The sequence below is a fragment of the Rhinolophus hipposideros genome, assembly GCF_964194185.1.
Source record: "Rhinolophus hipposideros genome assembly, chromosome: 2".
NCBI classification, from domain to species: Eukaryota; Metazoa; Chordata; class Mammalia; order Chiroptera; family Rhinolophidae; genus Rhinolophus; species Rhinolophus hipposideros.
Window position 1 is genome coordinate 27,623,174 of NC_138048.1, and position 21,720 is coordinate 27,644,893.

At 32.4% G+C, this 21,720-nt stretch overlaps 1 protein-coding gene across 1 annotated transcript in view; it reads left to right on the top strand.

The window, feature by feature from the left end:
- The window catches only part of EPHA6 (EPH receptor A6), an 893,585-nt gene that overhangs the window by 90,688 nt on the left and 781,177 nt on the right, over nucleotides 1–21,720 (top strand).

The following is a 21,720-nucleotide window of genomic DNA, read 5'->3' on the forward strand; positions in this document are numbered from 1 at the left end:
TTGATTAATGCCATCTTTTATGCAAACGTCATAGTACATATTGCTACCGTGATTCAATTCAACTTCAAAAAGTAATACATAGATAACATCTCTTAAAATGTGTACATTTTTATGGCACCTCCAGTATAGTAGACCAATTATTTTCACAAATTTGTTTTTTTTCTAAGTGATTTACTCACCCTTATGCTATAAAACCAATCGCCAATTCCTGTTCCTAAAGCTTTTGTGAATCAGTTTCTATCACCACTGTATCAGTTTGATTCATCATTTCTTCCCTAAATTACCATGATTGTGTTTAAAATTATCAACAGACATTCAGTGAAACTTTGTTGAATAGCTAAATAGATGTACAAATAACATTACTTTAGATATTTGTTAAAGGCTGTGACTTGCAACACTCATTGGAGCTGGAATAATAGTTTGTTATTAACTTTGGGCAGTCTCGGCTGTAAAAAAAGACTAAATGGTTGTGAAAATTGAACTGTGTTCTTAGCATTGGTCTTGAGTACAGGTAGGAATGTTTATACATTTACTCTCATTTTTGTATTTTAGACAATCCAGTTCATTTTCTCATTACTAATTTTCTTACCAAAACTGAAATTGAAAGGTGAGTGGAAAATGAAATAAAAAGACTGTAAAAGAGTTTATAAGCTATTTAAGCAACACCAGTCAAGACACATTCAAAGAATTAATGAGCGGTTGAGAACAGTTGATTACTTGAATCACAGCTGTGAAATATTAACCCCAGATAGTTATTAATCCTTAACCTTGTTATTAAGATGAAAATAAAAAATAGAACATATGGATTTCAAATGGTTGATAGATGGACTGTAAATTTTAGAGAATTTATACTAACCAGTCAAGCTTTCAAAAAGCATAGGTCAGCATTAAATGTTAAATAGGTTTTTATAAACTGCATCCCAGGCAATTAGTATTTTGAACTAATGTACCATAGTAAACAAAATAGGTTCTTAAAATGCTTTGGTTTTGTTTTACTTTAGCAAAGCAAACCTGTTGTGCCCATAAATGGAATGTTTAACTTAGTCTTCATCTCCCATATAATTAGGTAGCAATGTATACTGAAATATTTCAATGAAATTTAAAAAGTCTTTGAAATAAAAGCATGAAACTGGAATCTAAACACACACACACACACACACACACACACACACACACACACATCCTTTGAATGTTCACCACATTTGCAGATAGAAAATTAAATCTGTGTTGTTGATTTAGATAGCTTGATTTAATAATGTTATTTAATCAAATTATATGCTTACCTTAAATGCAATGCTTTCTGATACACATTAGAAGGGATTTATTTTGAGAATTTCTCTAAGAAATACCCACATTATAAATCTTAACAGTAAAGAAATAGGTACAGTAAATATCTTATATTTTGTATTCTTTGTATTTATAAGCACTATACTAATTACTTGGATGATCCATAAGCCTGGTTTTCCCATAACAGTCCTATTTTATTACGTTGTCCTAGAATAATTATTAATTGTGCCCCCTTTTGTTTTTACAAGTGTCCTTGTTTATACGAAAAATTTTGTAGTCACTATGATATTAGTTCAGGTAATAATATGAACTGCATTACAAATAAACCCCAAATGTATAATAATTCAAACACAGAAGAATATTATTGTCACTCTAGTCTAGTGTATTCCTGGTAGTTAGGAGATCTTCCTCCTCCTCTCAATGGAGAAGATAATCCTCCTTTATAAAAGTTCAGAGTGAGGGTGACACAGAGTACTTTTCCACATATTTCATTGTAAATATGTAAGCCGTTCACATTGCTACACTTAATTAAAAAGGAGGTGGAATATGTAAGTTAGCCTGCGAAAAAGAGGAAATGGATTTTAGCTGAATGGACTACACTACTAGATGTCACCTACGTAATATCAGTTCTCCTTTTTCTCTCATTAACAGAACCCTGATTTTGAGGCAGCAAGGTGTCCAACTAAAAAACCTTACAGTTTCTAGCGTATTTTGCTGGTAGTTGTGACCAAAATACTATGTTTTAGTCAATGAAATGTTAATGGAGGCATTTTGTGGGATCTCCTAAAATGACCTCTTTCAATTATGGGTCAGACTTTTTTGACTGACACATTAGCATTTTGCTAATGCAAATATGTTATCTAGATCCTCAGAGGCCATCTTGAGCCCACAGGTGAATGTGATGATGAGATCATACATTAGGATGATAGAGTTGCCTAGTGTATAACCATTAAAATCATATTTATGCTACAGACTTCCATAACATTGGAATATTGTCCTATATAATATTAAGTGATATAAAGAACAAGACATTTCTAATCTTTATTTTTAAAATCTTTATGCTAGAACAAATAAACATAACAGGAAATAAAACTACATAGTAATGTTTTACTGTAGTTTATGAGAATATGGGAAATTTGGTTTTCTGTTCATTATTCTGTTTTCAAAATTCTCTATAATAAATATACATTTCTGTTAGTAATGGCTTCTCTTTTACAAAATATTGTATGACGATTTTCAATAGCTTTTTAATATTTGAAATCTCTAAGTATCCAATTATGATCAGTTACCAGAAAGAAGGAATAAAATTTGAATGGTGAAAAACATAAAGAATTCACAGATATCGTCTACCTTCTTGTTGGCTTCTGCTCAGTATCTGACATTAATTTCTAGCTCAGAGTAAATAGTCAACAAATATTGATTAAGTGAAAAATTGAGTAACTGATTGAATTGATTGAATTGATTTCATTAATTTTAAATAAGTAATATTATAGATAAATTTACTTAATAATTTTTTGCTGATAAAACAATGTGTTAACACAGTATGTAATAATTCTGACATATTATTTGTTGGATCTAGACCTTATAAGATTATGTTTTCAGTATTTCACTAAAAATCTAAAAAGCAGTTAAAACTTTGCTCATATGAAAGCTATGAATATTGCACTTAAAATGTACTGTTTATATGTCCTTATTTCATTAAAGATCTATTTCCAGCATTTGCTTTTGTTTGTACAAAATTAATAATATAATCCTGGATAGTTTCTTTATCCAATCATCTCTTGATGGCATTTTGGTTTTTTCCATATTGTGACTACTGTGAATAGTGCTGCAATTAACAGGGGTACATATATTTTTTCGAATTAGTGTTTTTTATTTCTTTGGATAAATACCCAGAAGTGGAATTGCTGGGCCATAAGATATTTCCACTTTCAATTATTTGAGGTACTTCCAAACTGTTTTCCATAGTGGTTGCACCAATCTGCAATCGCACCTACAGTGCATTAGGGTTCCCTTTTCTCCACCTCCTCGCCTACACTTGTTGTTTGTTGATTGCCATTCTGACAGGAGTGAGGTGGTTTCTCAGATGGGTACTGGACTTATCAAAGGCATCACTTCATAGACTGTGTAGATGCTTGCTGTACACCTGAAGCTGAAGTAGAATAATATTGTTTGTCAACTATAATTTAAAAATATGTATATATATTTCCTTGTTTCCCCTCCACGGGATGTGGAGTATAGCATAAGGAAGATAGTCAGTGGTATTGTAATAGCTATATAAGATGTCAGAGGGGTAGTAGCTTAGGGTCATCACTTTGTGAGGGTGTAAATGTCTAACTATTATGTTGCTTTGTACACCAGAAACTAATAAAGAAATAATCCTGGATAAAAGGTCAGAGTATAAAAATCAATTTTATTTCTGTATACTATCAACAAATGAAACAAATATTTTAAAGTATAATTTTAATAACATCAAAACCCACAAATACTTAGAAATAAAACTAAGAAATATTTATAGACACACTTTGTATCGGAAACTACAAATAGTCTTTAGGAAAAATTAAAGCAAAAAAAGTCAAAGACCTATAGTAATGGAAAGTATACATGTTCTTGGATTGGACAAATCACTATTGTATAATAATGAATTCTCTCAAAATACCTATAGATTCAGTGAATTCAATGAAAATAAATACCTCATTTAATATTTCTTTGTTTCTTCCCCTTTTAAATAAAAAGCATGGTGAAATTAACCTTACACAAAATTAACCACTTTAAAATAAATCCAGTGACATTTAGTATATTTACTATATTGTGCAACCACCACTTCCAGCTAGTTCCAAAACATTTTCATCACCACAAAAGGAAACCCTATATTCATTAAGCAGTTTATCCTCATTCTCCCTTTCCCCCAGCCTCTGGCAGTGAACAATCTGCTTTCTGTCTGTATGGATTTGCCTATTTGGATATTTCATATGAATGACATCATATAACATATGATCTTTTGTGCCTGGCTTCTTACATTTAGCGTAATGTTTCTGAGTTTTACCAATGTTGTCACATGTACCAGTACTTTATTCATTATTATGGAATAATACTCCATTGTATGTGTATACCATTCATCCATTGATGGACATTCAGGCTGTTTTCACCTTTCAGTCATTAATAGTGCTACTTTGCATATGTATGCATTTTTTGAGTATGTTTTCACCTTTTTTGGGTATATACCTTGTAGTGGAATTACTAGGTCATATGGTAATTCTATGTCTAAGGTTTTGTGGACTGCCAAACTGTTTTTCGCATGGCTGAAGCATTTTACATTCTCACCAGCGATGTCTGAGGGTTCTGATACCTCCACATCCACCCCAAAACTTGTTATTCTCTATTTGTTTTTTTTCTTTTGTGTATGTGGAAATTTTTAAGCCAGTTGTAAAATTTTGTGCAAATTCAAATAGCCAAGGAAATCTGGAAGAACATGATTGTGTCATTTACACCACAAAATTATTATAACGTACGGTGATTAACACAGTCTGATGTTGGTGCATGGTTAGACAAAGTGACTAATAGGACAGACTTGAGAATTTAAACATAGACCCACCATGTATTATATCATCCAATTTATAACAAGGTGACGTTGCAGTAATGTGAGAAAAATACTGTTTTCAATAAATGGCTCTAGGGTCAATTGGATATGGAAAAATGTGTATCTTCATACTTCGCACCATACAAAAAAATGGATTGATGCTCTAGATGTGAAAGACAAAATTATAAAGCTTTTAAAATGAAATTTTCATGAGCTTTGTGTAGGCAGATATTTATTAAACAGGACCCAAAAAGCAATGAACATAAAAATGTAAATTGAGCTACATTAATATTAAGCACTTTTGTTTAGTGAAAGAAACCATTAAGAATTGGAAAAGGCTACTCACAGTTCGGAGAAGATATTTGCAATATAGTCACCTGACAAAGAATTCATATCCAGAATATATATTTTAGAAAAAACATCTACAGACTAACAATAAAAAGACAGATGACATAATAATTGGGCAAAAGACTTGAATGGGTATTAGAGAAAAAAGATAGGCAAATAGTCAATAAGCACATGAAAGGAAGCTCAATTTCTTTGAAACGCATCAAAAATAAAATTTAGGATGGATAGAGGGATTTATAAATATGTGATTTTAAAAAAAAGTATAGTGGGATATTAATTATAGTATCTAAGTGGTAATGCATGAATGTTCATTGTAAAATACTTTGAACTTTTTATGTATTAATTGTTGTAATAGAAATATAAGAAAAATAATAACGATGAAATTTAATATACTGTGTTTCCCCGAAAATAAAACCTAGCCGGACAATCAGCTTATTTTACTATAAAACCAGATCTTTATAATATAAAATAATACAATATAATATAATATAATATAATATTATAATACTAAGTCTTATATTAATTTTTGCTCCAAAAGACGCATTAGAATGGATTGTCCAGTTACGTCTTATTTTCAGGTAAATACGGTGTTAGAAGTCAGCATATTAGTGACTGGAAGATGGCAGAAGTAGGCCTTCTAAGATGTCAGTAATGTTCTGCTTTTGATTTGGGTGATGATCACTTGGGGCTATTCACTGTGAAAATTTTACTTATCTGTTCTCTTAGCCACATACTTGGTTCTTTTCTCTGCAAGAAACTCCTTTGTTTGCTTGTTCTGTGACCTCTAGTTCTGCCTTTGAGAAAGTTTTTCCTCACCCATAATTACAACTCTGATAATTATAATATATTTCTAAAAATCATAGTTTTTATTACAATAAAACTGTAACAACTATTTGTATATGATTTTTTCCCCCTGAAATATTATGAATCTTATTGGGGGAAATAGCTACTTCAATTTTGTGGTAGTTTTTTATTGACTAACAGGATAAAAGGCAGAAACACTGTTCACACTCTTTTTAAAAATATAATCTTGAATGCCTTTTTAAAAAAGGATTCATTCTAATATTTTAAATAGGGGGCTTGCACTTAAAAATTATTCAACTTTAATAAATAAATGAAAAATTTACAAAAACTGAATGGTATCTAAAAGGTCCTTTACCAACAGGCAAGTAAGCAGAATTAATTTCTATCACATGGAATTTCCGGTCAAAGTGATGTCATAATTCCTTGCTTTGGTAGCCCTTCTCTGTTCAACACACAGAAATGATAAAGAAAATGTAAAATTTTTTAAAAAATCGAAATTACCTAACTAGATAAAAACAAGATAAGAGATCCTTGGAATAAAAACTGAACACAATTGCAAAGCAAGAGAGGAGCTGAAGCCATAGGCCTGCTGAGACCTTGATCTGAAAGCAAGTATTGGTGGCTGGTAGTTTGAATTTTTCAGGCAGTGTTAAGAACTAAAATTATTCACATGAGACTTAAGATAGGAGCCAGGCTTACTTGCTTGAAGGCTAATTTACAGGGAAAGTTATTCTTGTGAGATACCTAGATTTTACAGTCCACAGGTGCAGTTTTGGAGCTCCACAGATTGCTTTGGAGTCGAATAGACTTGCCGGTTGCAAGGATATAATTTATTTGGAAATATGTTTTCTTAAAAACACACAGTAAGCTTTGATTAGTTTCTTGTTTGACTAACTGCAGCTAATGATCTTATATATATGTCACATCGTGGAAGGGAGAAAATTCTCTCTCTCTCTCTCTCTCTCTCTCTCTCTCTCTCTCTCTCACACACACACACACACACACACACATCCTCTATGCTTTGGCCTGAGTGTGACACATCTCTTTCTCTAGTGCATGCACTGAAATTACACACATATCCTTAGCTAATATTAATGGGAGACAGATATGTAGGGAAGCTCACAGAATAATTGGTGAGCATTATTGTCTCTGCATCATCTGCTCAGTTCCCAGAATTCACTTTTGATTTGCAGACTCATGGGTTTTTCTGTTTGTTTGTTTTTCCTCTTAAAGTAAAATTCACAACTCTTATTACCTCATGTATTGTTTTCTTCTGTCATAAGACAAATATTGGAACATTTCAGTCTATTCCCTATATTTCTTAATAGATCTTTCATAATTTTAAATTCTTTACCTCCTTGTAGAGATAATCAGGATAAATTATCAGTAATATATTCCAATATATTAATCATTTTTTGCCAGTCTAGTGATTAGTCTGTCTCCTGATTACATACCAATCAAAATATGTGTGTCTGGATATAGATATAGATATAGATATAGATATAGATACAGAGATAGAGATAGAGATAGAGATATATAGATAACATATATACAATATTTCTTATTCTTTTTGCTGTCCTTTTACTTCATATCACTGTTTTTGCCTTCCTCTACTTTTTATTTTTTATAATGGAAGCTATCCCATCATTTATATCATTGACATTTTGAATACATTTATAAACCTTTTCAGATTATATTGTGAAATTATTTTCATCCATGTTTACCTTATTCCACGATTGATTTTATTGGCTCACTTCCCTAGCATGAGATTTCTTCAGCTCTGTTCAATTCTTTGTTGCTAAATTAGAGTAGCATATTGCTCAGCAACTATGTTTGTTGGTTTTTAGCTTTCCTTTGTGTGTCGAAGTGGACACTAAAATGGTGTGAAAAATTAGCCTTCAAGCAAAAATAAGCCTGGCTCCTATTTTAAGTCTCATGTGAATAATTTTAGTTCTTAACCCTGCCTGAAGAATTCAAACTACCAGCCACCAATACTTGCTTTCAGATCAAGGTCTCAGCAGGCCTATGGCTTCAGCTCCTCTCTTGCTTTGCAATTGTGTTCAGTTTTTATTCTAAGGATCTCTTATCTTGTTTTTATCCTGTTAGGTAATTTCGATTTTTTAAAAAATTTTACATTTTCTTTATCATTTCTGTGTGTTGAGCAGAGAAGGGCTATCAAAACAAGGAATTTTAAGTCTCATGTGACATCACTTTGAGCGGAAATTCCATGTGATAGAAATTAATTCTGTTTACTTGCCTATTGGTAAAGGACCTTTTAGATACCATTCAGTTTTTGTAAATTTTTCATTTATTTATTAAGATTGGATAGTTTTTAAGTGCAAGCCACCTATTTAAAATGTTAGAATGAATCCTTCTTTAAAAAGGCATTCAAGATTATATTTTTAAAAAGAGTGTGAACAGTGTTTCTGCCTTTTATCCTGTTAGTCAATAAAAAACTACCACAAAATTGAAGTAGCTATTTCCCCCAATAAGATTCATAATATTTCAGGGGGAAAAATCATATACAAATAGTTGTTACAGTTTTATTGTAATAAAAACTATGATTTTTAGAAATATATTTTATTGCCATTCCCTGCTAAGGTCTTTATAAATACCATTACACTGGTGACAAAGTTTTTTTGTAGAAAAACCAATTGGCATTCTGTGACAATTACCTATTTTATTTTATGTGTTTTATACTGAACTTCAAGTTCTCTCTCTCTCTCTCTTTCTCTCTCTCTCTCTCTCTCTCTCTCTCTCTCTCTCTCCATGTTTATCAAGGTTCTAGATGCTGAGTAGTGATCTTGCCATTTGTGTATTAGCAGAACAAATTTCTCTTACAGCAGTTATTTACTCATTATCTAATTTGCTTTCAAGCAGATCTTGGTAGGTGCTAGCACCAGACCACACTGGATAAAGGCAGAGGGCAAGCTGCCCTTTGCTTCTGATTCTTCAGTTTATACCTAGGAAGTAGAGAGGATGTTAGTCATAAATGCATCTTTCGGTACTTTCAGCCCTGGGCTGACTCTTCTATTCAGAGACTTTCTCTCTGTTTAGAAATGAAGTCTACACTTAGTGTCTTTGAAATATGCTCTTCTGAAGCCTATTCGTTCAATTTAAAACTAAATCTGTATTTTGTCCCTGAGCAGATGTTAACAAATATAATCAGAAATTCTAATGTAGTCACATATATAGAAAGAACAGCATAGTAAAGGGAGGAGAGGTACTAACTAAAATTAAAGTGTCCTTTATATAAGAATTTTTCCAAATAGATTCCAAAATTCATAAATATTTTGTGAGTATGCTGATTGACGATGTGAATGATGTAACAGAAATCTTCACAGCAAATTTCAGTATCTCAATATACATGATTTGGTAATTGCTAGCTTATCTGATGGAAGGTGTAATATGGGAGAGTGAACTAGTCCTCATTAGCGAATTAGCTAATGCTGCCACTTCGTGCTAGTCAATTCTGAAGACAAAACATTTTATCCTTTAATACGCAATCATTTTATCCTAAAACTTTAAGACTTCAAAACCTAAAAATTAATAAAAATGAAAACTATTGATTTTATAATTTTTTTCATTATTTGAGTTTTAAGAAATCAGTGTTGTTGCAGTTACCTGTTTTGAAGTAAATATTGCTAAAGAAAGAAAGCATCTATTGAAACTAATGATACATAATTGCAATTTAACCCTTAACTAGGACAATGCCTAGAAACAAAGTGTGGCCTTTGCATGTTATCATTTTATATTCATTATCCATAGTAATTAGTAGTTTTAATATTAAAATGATTATCTCTGCTTACATATTTTTAATACTTGTAATGTGACTCAAATATTGTTATTGGGAGTCATGCTAAAGACAAGAGTTAGATTTATATTGAAATGGGAAAAACACAGTGGATAGAAGAAATCTGTCATAACATGAACAATAGAAAAGGATAGTTTTACAACCTCAGCAATGCCTCCCTGGCTTCTCACTGCCGCTTACCTCATTTGGGGAGTCAGATTAGTCACTCACAATTTCAAAGGATTCTTCTCTTCCCAGTGTTTTGCTATTCATAAATTATTTAAATATAATCAATGATTTTACAAGCAGTGGATCTCTATGTGTACATGTAATAAGTGAAATTTATGTATAATTTCAATAACCAATTATTTCTAGTTAAATGTACAAACTAACCAGGAATTTTTATATATGATATTAAACACTGTATCATGTATTAGTTTCTTAAAACGGCTGTGACAATTTCCCAATAACAAGTTCCTTCAAACAAGAGGAATTTATGCTCTCACACTTCTGGAGGCCAAAAGTCTGAAATTAAGGTATTGACATTGCCAAACTCCCTCTGAAGACTCTAGGAAAGAATATTTCCTTTCCTCTTCCAAGCTTCTAGTGTTTGCCACCAACCGTGGAATCTTTGGCTTGTAGCTTCATCACTCCACTTTCTGCCACTATCTTCATATGGCTGTCTTTTCTCTGTGTGTTTCTGATCCTTCACATGGTTTTTTTATAAGGACACCAGTAATTGCATTTAGGGTCTACATTAATTCATTCTGACTTCATCTTAACTCGATTACATCTGCAAAGACCCTATTTCAAAATGAAGTCTCATTTGCAGGTTGTAGATGAACGTGAAGTTTGGGGGAACACTATTCAACTCACTGCACGTCAACATATTTTCATTGCAATATAAAAGGTATACTCATGATTTAAAGTAGAGCAATGTGACAATTAAATATGGGTTGATTCAATATGAAGTCAAAACAGTTGTTCAGTGTCTGTCTTTCTTCAAGATTAATATCTGATGTTCTGAGTAAATTCATTCTCATCAAAGAGTTGTTGGAAAGCTAAGGAGAGTTAAACACCCAAGCATTAGTAAAAAAATATTTGATAGTTATGTGCTGGTAATATAATTGCTCTGTTTCTTCTGTCTTTTAATATTTCTTTATCAGCAGTTCTGTTGTCATGGAGGTTGCTGTCTTTAGTGAAATCAAAAAAAATCAGAATTGAAACAAAGTTATTGGGAAAATTTGCATATACATTTTTTTGATCCGAGGATATAATCTTAAATCACAGTTTAAATATGGCCTCCAACAGCCCTTATATAGATCTTGAAAAGTTACTGGATCCATGTAATCATTTTCTATGACTTCTTAGTGATCTTATTGGTGCCTCCCACTGTCAGGCTTTGGTTTGTTTTGTACTATGAATCAATAGCAATTATAGTAAATTAATATCCAAGCTGGTAGCTTTTGGAAATAAAGTGAACACTTTTTAATAATTACTCTGAGACATTAGGTATAAACAGGGCATTCAATCCTGCTAGCTATTAGCAATCTATTGATTTTTTGATTGATAATTGGAATAATTATGCCTCTCACTTAAAAATTATAATTATACTTGTAGATTCAACATAGGGAAAATTAATGATTAGACATAGCTTCTCTCAGTCATGGTTAATGTTTCATAGTTATTGTACGAAGGAGGAGGAAGTGAGATGACTGTAAATTGGTGTTATATGATTTTCATAATCCCACAGAGGGTAGAAACTCATTTGTAATTTCGAGGGAAATGTAAAAGCTACTGTCTATTTAAAATTTCACACGTGACAAATTAAATATTATTCTTGTGCACATGTCTTTTTTTTTATCCCAGGTGCTTGGAGTCCTACAACTGAAATAAAATAATATTGAATGTCATCAGAATATGATTAAAAATATTCTGAAAAGAGAGCTATTTTTTCTTAAAGAAAAAAGCTCCAATAATCTTGATGATACAATTTTTTTTTAAAGGATCAGAATTTTCTTTTTGGGATTCTCAATTTTAAATAATTGCAGATTCAGTTATGTAAGTTCATCTGTTGAGTCTCATTAAGGGATATGTGGAAAGATGTATGTTTCAAAGATATGCTATACAGTATTTATAAGAAAAAGCAAAAAAAGCAAAATAAAAGAGAAAGGAGGAAGAGAGTGAATACAGTGAGCATAAGAATATAGGAAACGAGGAAGGAAAGAGAGGTGGCTTTTGAGGAACCAAGAATGTGGCTACGATAGCAACCATGGAAAGAGATATTTTGTTTGGAAATTCTTTATTATCTACAAAATGTTACTGAAAAAGACGTTTCACAGGGAGAATTTTTGCCACTGGAATAGAGTCTGGCATGTGCCGATGCTGTTAAGCACCCTATTCATCTCTGTCAGTCATGGCCGTTCAAAGGCTGATTTCAAAGAATCGCTTATTATGAGAAGGAGAATATGAGGAAACATTTGAAATAACAAGTGATTAATGGCGTCATTACTGAGTCCCATCACTATTATGCAAAACCTAACAATATTTGTGTAAATGAAGTAGAAGAAAAACCTGGAATATCCATGGATTTCCACATTCTGAATCTTTTACCCCAAATGCATTAATATAACAGGCCACAGGTTGAATATAAACTTGTCTGCCTGGCTGAGTAGGAAATAGTGAATAGTATTGATTCTAACTACACATTTGGCTGGGAATAGAAAATAACTAATATTTCTGTCCCATCAGTTGTGCCATTTGATGTCTAGAGGCAGCATGTTGGGAGTTTTCAAGTGACCACTGATCATCTTCCAACATTCATAGAAATATTAGGCTAGTGCAAAAGTAATTGCAGTTTTTGCAATTATTTTCTTATTGTTGTTGTTGTTTTTTAAGTCTTGTTCATTTATTTTTTAACCGTGCTTTTTATATTATTAGTTTCAAGTGTACAAAACAATCTAATAGCCATTTATACCCCTCACAAAGTGATAACTCCCCTCCCCCAACCTACTACTCCTCTGACATCTTATATAGCTGTTACAGTTCTACCGACTCTATTCCTCATGCTGTAGTTCACATCCTGTGAATATATATATATATATGAAATTATAGTTGACATTCCTTCTTATTCAGCTTCAGTTATTTTCAACCTTTTAAACCGCAATTATTTTTGCACCAACCTAATAGTTGTATTGTAAACTATTTGGATATGTGATCGTATATAATACATTAATTGTGCGTTAATATTTCTGTTCTGCAAAACATCTATTAAGTATGTAAGTTACATAATAACAAAATAAACGTTGGGCATTCTACTGGAAAGTGTTTTTTTATCTATTATGTTTACAAGTAAAGTATAAGGACTTAACACTTCACAATGGTTACGACAGAGAGTAGGATGATAAGGCCACAGTTTCAAAACTTATTGCTAATTTAAAATATCAGAGTATTATAGTGCCAATAGGAAAGACAATAAAAAGATGGGAAAAGACTAGGGACCTCTTAGCATTCCTTAGCGTTTTGTGGGACTGCTGTATTGGGAAGGATGGACACATTTGTAGTTAAATTGAGCAGATATTTGGCAGAAAGTTCTTTCTAAAGCAATGGTGCAGTCTTGTCTAATAGAAAAGCAAAAACCTCCCTAGGTATTGCAAACAGAGGACTTAAAACAGGAAATTGTTTATAACGTGTTAAAAGGACTGACAGAGTAAAATACACATACAGATCAGTAACTGCAGGAAACTATTGCTCCTATGACTGGAGGCAAAAGGACAGTGATTGTCTACAGCCGGTGATGGAGTGCTGCGGTGGCCATTTCTGCTGTTGAAACTACTGACTCTCCATTTTTCAGCAAGCCAGGAGTCACACACCTACTGAGGCTGCAGGGATGTTGGAGCCCACAATCTGGCTGAAGCTCTTGGGCTAATCTATGACATTGCTGGAATCCACATGTCAGTTGCTGCTGCTGCTGCTTTGCCTGGAGCCAGAAAACCAGTGAGGCTGTGCTACGAAGGCTGCTGAACTCCACCCCCTCCCCCCACTCCACTTTGCCAGCCTCTGCTGCCAGAGCCACAAGCAGCATAAGGGAACAAAAATGCCTTTTTTCCTCCTGACTTTAATCTCCCACCCGTGTCTCTCATGGACAATACCTAACTGGAAGTTAGGCAGCAGCAGATTCTGGGATATTGCTGCTACATGTGCTAATTGTATTTTATTCAACAAATACATATTGAGCATCTGCTGTGGGCTAGATACATATTAAGCAGTGGGGACTCAAAAGGGCACAAAACAGACAACGCTTCTGCCTCCATTGTCCTTACATTTTAACAGAGAGAGAAAAAGTAATTACATACATAAGTTACTAAATGTAAAGTGGTGATAAGCACTAAAAAGAAATAAATGAAATAACAAGAGAAGGTATTGATGCTGGAGTTGGGAGGTCTCACTGATATTTGAACAAAACTCTAAAATAATTAAATGCACGGTGAGTCATGTGGATATCAGAGGGAAGAGTGTTCTTGGGAGAGGTATCACTTAGTGCAAAGCCTTTCAGGCTTGGATGATTGACAAGTGGTAGGAAAAATGTGGGAGCCCACAGGCTAAGTTCAAAGGGAGCAAGGGTAAGAGTAGTAGCAGTTGAGGACAAAGTGATGTCATCCCCCTTCCTCCTGCATTAATAACAATTATTAATAACTCATTTAGCTCAGATATTCTGTGGAACCCTTTTTGAGATACTGGTCAAAATGCACAGCAGGAATTTCTAGATATTTGTCATTATTCCATCAGTGGCAATAGTTCTAAATTTGATGTACAAGATAGTAATATGCACAAAACTCCAGCCAAATAAAATTAGCTCTCAAAAAATAAAACTACAATATTTTACAAATTAAAATTATAAGCAGTCAGTAACACTAACAAAAGAGCATTGAAACTAGTGTTCTTGTATATGCTGACAGCACTATATATATTGAAAAGCAAATACCACAAACTATAAAACCAACATGTTTTATGGTGACTTGGGTCTATTAAGGACTCCAAAGTCTTAAGATCTTTCCTGTTTTGTGAATAATTTTGTAGGAATATTTTGTTTTAAAATTCTTTGTGAATTATTTTAAATAGGATATAGAATGTTCTTCCTATGTTTAATGGTTTTTTTTTTTTTCTTGGTTGTAATTTCAATGTTCAGAATTGTTAGTCTGAGCATGCCAATATTCAAGCCATGACACTCGGCTTAATCATTCAGCATCCTGAATTATCTAATAAAGTGTGAAAATACAGATTAAAATAAAATCATATGGAATATTGTTATATCTTTCTACAAAGAAAATAAATACAGAATTAAATTAAAGGTTATTAATGTTATTTAAACCAAACTAAATTTTTCACAATTTTATGGCACTGCATTCTACAATGGTAAAGGTACCTCAACTAAAGTATCTCATGTGTTTTGTCACTTGTAGAAAAAACTTGTAGCTTGTAGCAAAAGCTTGTAGCATGTAGGAAAGAAGACTATTATTTATTCTCATCAGTTTTTTCTGACTATTAGTAGTTCAAAACTCAAAATTATGTCTTATAAAATCTGAATCTTATAGGTCTGCTGAGTATAGATCATATTGAAAAATCATTGAGAAATCCAGTGAATTACCAAAAATGTTAGTTTTTTTCTTTTACAAAAACACCCAGTTATGCAGATTTCATTTACTGAGAAATTGCTAAACATAGCCGCAAGAGAGAGAGGTGGCAGACAGGTAACTTCCATTCCCCCTACTTTTTTCCCCTCTCTCTCTTTTTGTTTTTACTTTTATTTCTGCAGATCCTGCAGTCTCAGATTTCCACTGTGTTCTGAGACCAACACTCTATGTGAAGTGGGTCAAGTGTCAGCCATAATTGGTAAGTTTCACTTAAACAGGGGGTTTAATCTTCCCTGGTTGTCAGTTCCTTTACTCTTGGAACCCTATTATTCATGCTCTAACACCTACTCCACACTGCATTAAAACTCTCTTATCTCACTTATTTATTCAATGAGCATTTGAACACTCTGCCAATGAGGGAACTTGCAGCCCAGCTATTCCAGACATGCCATGTGCCCTGTCATATCTTTCTTTAAGATATCTTTGTGTCTTTCCATCTTTGTCTACAATTTTCAGTTACATCATTCGATCTTTGTCTGTGTTGCTTCTTGGGGTCCATAGAATACATTGTGGCAGCAAAATCCTACCGTTGTTGGCTTAGTACAACCATTGAGTTAGGAGATAAACATTTTTCTCTAGGAAGTTTAGATGAGAGTATGGAAAGATAACAAATTTTGGGTCATTGGAAGTAAGTAGGAGAAACCAGGCCATGGGAAAGAATGGAGATATGAGAGATATGAGAAAGGACACAAGGTTCTACAAGTATTAATATAAATTTATTAGGTCTGGGTTTGTAAGATACTGAAGTTCCAGATGAATGATCCCTGGAATTTGGTTGTAGTGATAAGCAGAGAAAGAGGATGAAATTGGGTACTAATAAAATGGAGATATTAATGAACAAAAGTAGGCCCTGTGTTGGATTTATAAAGGATGACTATCTGCCACTTGGCCTACCCTTGATGAAATATGGAAGGTGATAATTAAAGGATCTGTAGAAATTATAGAAAGGAAAAATAAAATTATAAATAATGTGCTTATCTTTGATTTTGATTATATATCATTTATTAAAATGTTTAGCACTTCTTGAAAATTTTGTTATAGATACCTTGAATGCAAATATTTTAAGATTGATCACTTAAATATTTTAATATATTTTACCTTATTTACTTATTAATATTTACGTGTATCAATTATGTTCAAGGGAGTGATATAGGTACTATTTATTAAATAACCTACTGAAAATTTTTTTTTTGATTTTTTTCAATTATCTGTTCATTATGATCATGGAAAAATTATGAATAAGATTTATTAGCTTCTGGTGCCCTACAGCTATTTCTAGACCTTTATCTATTGTTGGTAACAAGGGAAACATTATTTTGATATTTATTTTCTATTGTTTTATGATTGCCTTATTTTTTATCTGTTGTTTGCATTGCTATTTAATCTTTTGTGTGCATTGATACTCTTAATTTTAGTATCTTTAATATTCAATAAAGATATCAGGTTATAGAGTAGATACAGGGATATTTCATGTCATTGACTTTCTGAGATTAATGATTATTATTGATTTAAAGATATCCAATAGTCCCTCCCCAAGGTAGTGTATTTAGAGTAATTTAACAGAATAATTTACAACGTACCTTGTGGTATGCAACCTTCAGAAAACGTCAAAGTTCAGTACCATTCAAACAAACATTTTTGTTTCCTTTCTTTTCTGAGTCCATGTCACATGTTTATATGTAATTTCTTTCAAAAAGCCAATTTAGTCTTATTTATTTATTTATTTATTTATTTATTTATTTATTTATTTAACAATTCCTATTTTTCCCTATCAATTCAGGAATAAACTGAATAACCACAGAATTTGACAAAATATTTCAGATATATCACTAGAGAATTGACATATCCTATCACCAATGATAGAGTATTGCAAAATGAAATACTTGTATAGTTTTTTAAAATAAGATTGAATTTTATATTGTATGTTTCTCATAATTTTGTATTTGCATAGCTTATTATCTGAGGTCAGTAGGTAGGGTAAAATTATGTTTTTTCATTTTTTCCTATTCATATTTTAGCAATTTTCATTTTATACTCTGAGATAACAATATCTACTCATATCTATTATTAACTGAGCAAGTCAATGAAGTGCAATAAAATCTGTGGGCAACTGGGTACGAGGGTTGGTTGGTTATTAGAGGATCACTATAAAGAGAGAGAAGTATTTGAGTTCTTTTTAAAATTTGACAATAAATAAAATTTGCTTCTGTGTCTTTATAGTTGTAAATCTTTGGTGACTTTGAAAGTGAAAGCTATTTGAGTTTATTTGGAGGCACTTTGAGATGAAAGGATCATCTTAATCTAGTTTTGAGGGGATGGCTTTGTTCACATTAATATACTATGAGCCAGAAATAAAGTTTCAGAGATTTGTAAAAGTAATTGAAGCAGCTGGGAAAGATAAAGAACAGGAGTGAACAGTTTCTTTCGCTTTGTATTGATTCAGTCAGTAAGCAATATAGTTTTGAAGGTTTTAGCAATAGATATAGAGAGGTGTAGATGAATTTGATGGCAGAGGTGATATTTTTTCATGTTCATTTCACTGGTTGTTTTCTTCTATCCATATATTTAAAAAATGAAATAGTTTGGAGAGGTTTTTCAGGACAGAGCTAAATGGCATATTAACTTACTAAAGAATTAGTTTTTAAATTGATATAGTTAGTGTAGATGAGGATTACCTCTCAGATAATTAAGAAAAAAAACATTATTTTAATCTTTATCTAGTCTACTAGATTCATAATTTTTGAATTATTAGTGTTGAAAATTAACAGTGAAAATTTTTGTCATAAAGAAAATATATGAATTTTGTTTCACAAATATTTTTCAATACTTGTTTATTTTTTCTGCTATTTCCCTTTCACTAGTTTTTAAGAATGGCTAATATCCACATATAAGATATTAAACTGACTGTATAAAATATATTGTTTGTAATAAAAATAACAATGTATAGCTGTGCTTTCACTTACTAAATTTATTTATACTTTACCTCTTTCCAGAAGGATATGAGGCCACTGATCATAACACTGTACTTTCTGTGTATATTATTTTATAACTTTGAAACTAACCATAAAATATTTGAAATACTACATTGTAAGAAGCCTTCACAGTGCTATTTATGTTGATGCTACTCATATATGTTTTTGTATAAATGAAGTTGAAAGATATGAGAAATCTCAGTGAACTACATAACTCAGTAGTTATGTGAATAATTGGAATATCGTGGCCTTAAACCTCAATTTTCTTAATGGGCAATTCCGGGTGGGAGTTGGGAATGTTGATTCTGGTGCTGAATTTATGCTCCACCTTGAGCAAGGTCCTGTGGCTCTGGGACTATATTTATTCAATGATACAATGTGGGAGTTGGTCTAGTTGTAATCTAAGCATCTACCCTTCCATCTGGTATCTGTGAATAGTCTATTTATGCTTGTACACTCCCATAAACAGTTTGTTAATTTCTGAGTATGGCCAATTCAACTCTGGATAATTCTGAATGCCAGCAAAGTCCTTCTTCTACTGAGCTAAAATCTGTCTTCCTAAGTTTTGTTCATTCATAAATGTGCTCATTGTGCCCTCCGTATATTCATAGAAATTTTTGATGATATACAGGACTGGACAAGGCATTGTATTATGGTTACATTTTTGAACAACAAAAAATTGTTAATACATTTTTAAATCAGTACCATTTGGACATGGTTATTCAATTAGTAGTAACCAATTAATTGTCCCTGTGGTTCAGCCAACATTTCTGCATTGTGCACAGAAGGACATCACAGGAAATTGAAAGATGCCTTGCAAAATTCTGATCAATTTTGATGGTTGCATTTCCTAGGGAGGAAAGGAGGGAAGGTGGGAGGGGAGGAAGGGAAGGAGACAGGGAGGAAGGGAAGGAAGGAAGGAAGGAAAGAAGGAAAAAAGGAAGGAAGGAAGGAAGGAAGGAAGGAAGGAAGGAAGGAAGGAAGGAAGGAAGGAAGGAAGGAAGGAAAGAAGGAATGAAAGAAGAAAGGGGAAGGAACGGGGGAAGGAGGGAGAGAGAAAGAAGGAAAGGCAGAAGAGTAGAAGGGAGGAAGGACAGAAGGAAGGAATTAATTTACATAGGTAAGAATTTCTCCAAAAGCTTAAACATTTCCATGAAATGTGCTATATCTCTTATGTTTAAAACAATCCTTCTTTGACAATTGGCTATGTTTCATTCCCTCACCTTCTCTATGGTGTGTAGCCAGTGTCTGTTTTCCACTGAAACTGCTTTTATCAACTCTTAAAATTATTAACTTCATGTTGCCAAGTATTTGGGCCATTTTGCATTTTATTTATTCTCTCAGGAAGATTTGATAGAGTTGATCGCTGCCCCTCTCCTCTAGTTTGTAGATGCCTTCACTTGACTTCAAGGTTTTTATATAACATGTATTTTCCTTCTACTTTATTGGCCTTTGCTCTGTCAGTAATGATGGGTGATTCCACCTAGTTGATGACTTAAATAACATTAATTTAGCAGTGTTTATCTTTTTTCTCTAGTGGTCCCTCTGAACTGTCTATCTGACATCACCACTTAGATTTCTCATGGTAACCTCAAAACTCTGTCCATTAAGGATTCATTTCACCCACAATGAATCAAGGATTGATTCATTTCATACACTAAAAATAAAACAAGACAAAACCCCATTTCCCCATTTTCCTAGTCTCAGTAAATTGGAGCTATAATCTACCTAACTGCTTAGGCAGCAACCATAGGAGTCAGCCTTGATTCCTCTCTACCATCAAAATATAGCTTCAGTTTGAACACTTCCTAACATCTTCACCACCACCGTCTTAGTCCAGTCTACTGTCATAGCCTGATAACTGGTCTCTCTTCTTTCTAATTCTTGCCTTGATTTCCCCACAATAACCACAGTGATCCTTTAAAATCATATTATGTCACTGTTTTGCTTAAAACCTTCAGTAGCATCCTTTCACTCTTAGAGCAAAATTCAAAGGACTAAATATACCCTGTAAGGTTCCACGTGACCACGCCGAGCATACCTCTCCAGCCATCATCTACCAATCCCTTGGTTATTCATTTTGCTCCAGCAGTAGTTCTTCTTGCTACTTCTTGAACTCGCCTTTAAACTTGTTATTTCCTCTGTCATAGATGTTCCTTGCTAAAATTTTACATGGCTCCTTCCTACATCATTCAGCTCTTTGCTCTAATGTCACCCAACGTATCTAAAATAACCTTCTGAATCCATCATTCTTTATTCACTTATCCTCCATTCTTTTCACTCTAACACTTGTATATTGTCTGATTCCCCATAACAAAGTAAGCATCTTGAAGTCTGTCTTGTTTACCACGGAATTTCCGGCTCATAGCAGGAACACAGTAATAATTCTGGTTTGAAAGACCATTGCATTTTCTTAAACGATGTCTCATTTCTAGTGTATTTATAATAATTTATGTTTATGTTTATGAGTGCCTTATGAATTGTTTTACTTTGATATATTTACTTAAAATAAAATAATGACATTTCATTCTGTTTTCTGAAAATCAAGCTGTACTTAAGGGGGGGAATTGCTGATAGCTATTACAATGCTAGCCTTATACACATTCAGAAATACATAGAAATACTATTTGTTTAGCTACAATTTTAGAAATTTTTATTAAATCTAACAGGTGTATATTGTAATCATAAAAATTAAATATCATTGTCTATCACCTTGATTGTGGTGATGTGTTCATGGGTGGATACATATTTACAAACTCATCATATTGTGTACATTAAATATGTGCAGTTTTTGGTACATTATTTATGCCTCAGTAAAGCCATTTAAAAATAAATGAAAATTTAAAATGAATATATCAGGCATGAGGTAAATATTTTATTTAAAACGCACTTTTTTGTCATTATAGGTCAGAAAGTGAATTCTGTTTCTATTCATTCAAATTATTTTTTTTTTAATTCAAAGACACTAATACTCCATCTTATTCTTTGCAATTTAATCTTACTTTAATGGAAAAATACAGTCATTTTAAAAATGTTGATGGCCTTAACTTATTAAGAACACTTATTTCAATGGAAGAATTACGGATATATATATATATATATATATATATATATGTATATATGTGTGTATATATATATATACACATATATATATGTGTGTGTGTGTGTATGTATGTATATATGTATGTATATATATATATATATATATATATATATATATATATATATAGCTTCCGAGATCAG